The following is a 4,048-nucleotide window of genomic DNA, read 5'->3' as shown; positions in this document are numbered from 1 at the left end:
CTCTCTCTGTTGATGATGATGGAGGATCTTGGGCGTGGGCCTATCGCTGGGGGAACGCTCTGGCGGGCCCTCCTCTCTTTATCCCTGTCACGTAGCGTGGCAGCTAGGTCGAGGCATTATGTAGCTCTCTATGTAGAGGAGTGCCGCCGCCGCTACTGGTGGTGGTGGTGGTGTGGCTTTGGTGGTAGTGTTGGTAGTAATAGTAATAGTTGTTTTTTTATATTACCGTTGGTGATAGTAGTAGTAGTAGTAGTTGTAGTTGTTGTTGTTGTTGTTGTTGTTGTTGTTGTTGTTGTTGTTGTTGTTGTCGTCGTCGTCGTCGTCGTCGTAGCAATAGTGCGGGCTGGGCTTCCGTTTCACCAGCTATATTCCTTCCCCTCTGTTTTGGTGTGGCGCAGAAAATCTTGCGCTAAATATGACACACTGCCTTGACTAGAGAGAGAGAGAGAGAGAGAGAGAGAGAGAGAGAGAGAGAGAGAGAGAGAGAGAGAGAGAGAATGTGTGTTTTTCTTAGTCTGACCATACCCAAAGCGTGGAAGCCAAGAGGGTGTTGTGGTGACAGCGCGAATCGTCATGAACGAGGCGAGCCACGTTGGCTGGGCGGGCGGCAGCGTGCCTCGGGGGATCTTGGCGCCAGTGGTTGTGTGGCGTCAACCGGGGAAGTGTGGTGGGTCAGTGTGTGGCGGACCATCATTCTGACTCCCACGTGGCTTCTGACGGCCTAGTGGAGCCCTCGGGTGAGCTTCGGGTGCCCTTGGTGTGTGCTGGGTGTTATCGTGAGCGTGGCAGAGCGAGGAGCTGTGTTGGGGTGCGGATTTAGCGGCGATGATGAGGTGGTGGGTTGGTGTCATGTCCTCTGCTGTCGGCGGCCGGCCCTGGCACCCACCCCGCTGATCAGGTTCGGGGCGGCAGCGTTTCCCTTCCGCTTCACCCACCAGATGACGCTGACAACCCGACAACCCTTTAATTTGACAGTGTTGATAGGGAAAGCTATACAGCGAGCCGCGCACCAGTGGTAATAGTCGCCTTTCGCTGTGTTCCGGTGTTTTGGTGCTTACGTGTGGCTGGTCGCGCGGTGATGTGTGCATCCGTGCGTGCCCTGCCGGTGTGAGGCTGTGGTGCGCCCTGTTACTTGTGGAGTGTTGTGCAGCAGGGGAGATGAACGGGGTTTAGGTGGCCGGCTGGCGGTGTGTCGGGGCAAGGACAAGTCGGGTGGGTGGTGGTGTGGGGCGTGTGGGAGGCGAGGTTGTTGTGAAGTACTTGGCTCCTGCTCCTCACTCTTGCCTCTCCACCTGCTTCGCCTGTGTGGACGGCATACTTTACCCTTTCAATTGAGCTCAGAACCGTCAGTTTGTGAGAGAGCATCTATATGGCGCATGAAGGCATTAGTTTACGAGCCAGACACGGCAGAGGATGCAGGGAGAGTAAAGGAAGTGTACCCACTCAACCAGGCAGGGAGGGAGGATGGATAGCACGAGTGTGGGAGCATCAAGATAAACATCGGGGTTGTTGAGGGTGTGTACAAGCCTCCCCCGTCATGTTCTCCTCGCCTGAGTATCACACTTGTATGTTTGGAGGGCGCAGTGAGGCGAGGTTGAGGGCAGGGCGAGGGCGGGGGCGGGAAACAGCAGGCTGGCACTCGCCCAAAATGATCTTCTCGTGGCACCACTACGTTTGCCCGGCCAACCAGCACCCCATCACCTCTCTCTCTCTCTCTCTCTCTCTCTCTCTCTCTCTCTCTCTCTCTCTCTCTCTCTCTCTCTCTCTCTCTCTCTCTCTCTCTCTCTCTCTTTGTGACCTTGATGAACGCGTAATTATCCCGAACTAAAAGAGGGCGCGGGATAAAGGAGCTGGAGTGTCTTGGGGGAGAGAGAGAGAGAGAGAGAGAGAGAGAGAGAGAGAGAGAGAGAGAGAGAGAGAGAGAGAGAGAGAGAGAGAGAGAGAGAGAGAAAGAGAGAGACGTGTTGGGGAGCCGCGCCCCCCTCGAGGATCACCCCCCCCAGTGAAGCTTCGTTCCTGGGATGTCGAGTGCCGGGAAATGACTCTCTCTCTCTCTCTCTCTCTCTCTCTCTCTCTCTCTCTCTCTCTCTCTCTCTCTCTCTCTCTCTCTCTCTCTCTCTCTCTCTCTCTCTTGGTGTGAGGGGAGAGGGAGAAGAGGTGTCGATATATTTAGTTTCAGGGCAGATTCCGTGGCGTTGATAGTAATATATTAATGGGAATGTGTGTGTGTGTGTGTGTGTGTGTGTGTGTGTGTGTGTGTGTGTGTGTGTGTGTGTGTGTGTGTGTGTGTGTGTGGGGTTATCAGGGTGGGGATCATTGCGTGGTGGACGATTGGAGTGGAGCGCAGTGATGGAGTGGTGGAGTGATTTTTACTGTTGGTGTAACGTGTAACCTCTCTCTCTCTCTCTCTCTCTCTCTCTCTCTCTCTCTCTCTCTCTCTCTCTCTCTCTCTCTCTCTCTCTCTCTCTCTCTCTCTCTCTCTCTTTCGTTGTTGTTGACGTTGATCTTCTTCTTCTTCTTCTTCTTCTTCTTCTTCTTCTTCTTCTTCTTCTTCTTCTTCTTCTTCTTCTTCTTCTTCTTCTTCTTCTTCTTCTTCTTCTTCTTCTTCTTCTTCTTCTTCTTCTCTTTCTCCTCCTCCTCCTCCTCCTCCTCCTCCTCCTCCTCCTCCTCCTCCTCCTCCTCCTCCTCCTCCTCCTCCTCCTCCTCCTGTGCCGTTTTTATCAATAGCTATCTTATGCCCACATTTCCTCATCCATTGCCCTCTTCTATTCATCCTTATATTTCACCCCTTTGTGTCAGTCATCTGCTCTCCCATCCGTGTGTAACCCTATACTAATATTTCACCCTGCATGCCATCCCTCTTCTTCCAATACCCTAGTTCTTGCTGTCTCCACCCCTAGTGTTTATCATGTGTCCCTGTAACCGTAAGGCCTCTTGAGAATATATATTAAGTATAGACTCGTTTCTTTTCTTTTCTTTTCTTTCTTTTTTTTTTTTTTTTTAATCCTTTCAATTTTTCAGTCTTTGCTATTGTCATTAGTGTTCTTATTCCTGTGTTTATTATTGTGTGAGGTGTTCTTTTTTTCTTTTTTTTTTTACGTGTTTCTTTTGTATTCTTGTTTGTTTGTTTGTGTGTTTGTTTGTTTTTTTGTGTTTATTGTTACCTGTCGTTATTGTTTTCTTTTGTATTCTTGTAGCTATCTTCTCCTTATTCCTGTGTTTATTGTGTCAGCTATTATTGTTGCTCTTTTCTTTTTTTCGTATTTTTGTTCCTGTGTTACATTGTTTCTTACTATATTTTAATAGTTATCTTCTCACGTCTAATTGTTTTCCTCATTTCTCTTTTTTCCGTATCAGCTGTTATTGCCTTTTGTATTTTTGTTCCTAAGCGCAATGTTACCCTTTTCATTTATAGTTATCGTTTATTTATTTATTTATTTTTTATAGTCGTAGTTAATAATATTTCTACTTTGTTTACTACATCAGCTGTTTTTTCCCGCCCTCTACTCTTCTTCATATTGTGCTTAACCTTACACTCCTCCCTCCAGTCTCTTAGTTCTCATAGCGCTTATCTCCTCACAGCCACTAGTATCCTTATCCTTATGTTTACAGTATCAGCCGTTTCCGCTCCCTGCCTTCCTGTTCTTCCTTAACCTTACACTCTTCCCTTCAGTCTTAAACATACCACATGCCTAGTATATCAGTACCCAGACCATCACCCGTTCTTCATTGCCTTCACATCCTTGTTCCTATGCTAAATCTTACAGTCTTCCATTACCTTCACGTTCTCCCAAGTCTCGCCATCCAGGACTCACTCACACCCCTCACCTGTTTTTCTCCTTCATATTCTTGTTCCTACGCTTAATCCTCTCATATGGAGCCGAAGGGAGGGAGAGAGAGAGGTAGGTGCTTACAGCGGTGGGGGCGAGAGAAGAGAGCCTTGGTGTGGGAACTCTAGCCGTGTATTGATTTATGTAAATGTTGGAGAAGCTGGGAGATGGTGGTCATGGTGTGCTGGAGGAGTGAGGGAGAGATGGAGAGTGAGAAA

The 4,048-nt window shown here is 48.8% G+C and overlaps 1 protein-coding gene across 1 annotated transcript in view; it reads left to right on the top strand.

Annotated features, from left to right (window-relative positions):
- The first annotated feature begins 625 nt into the window (after positions 1–625).
- Positions 626–4,048, top strand: part of LOC135101496 (heterogeneous nuclear ribonucleoprotein K-like) — a 99,320-nt gene continuing 95,897 nt past the window's right edge. Inside the window, 1 exon segment of the mRNA XM_064005547.1 lies at positions 626–737. The gene's annotated coding sequence lies outside the window, so the exon portion shown is untranslated.

The sequence above is a fragment of the Scylla paramamosain genome, chromosome 6 (assembly GCF_035594125.1).
Source record: "Scylla paramamosain isolate STU-SP2022 chromosome 6, ASM3559412v1, whole genome shotgun sequence".
NCBI classification, from domain to species: Eukaryota; Metazoa; Arthropoda; class Malacostraca; order Decapoda; family Portunidae; genus Scylla; species Scylla paramamosain.
Note: the sequence above shows the minus strand (reverse complement) of the source record. Positions and strands in the feature narration are given on the sequence as shown.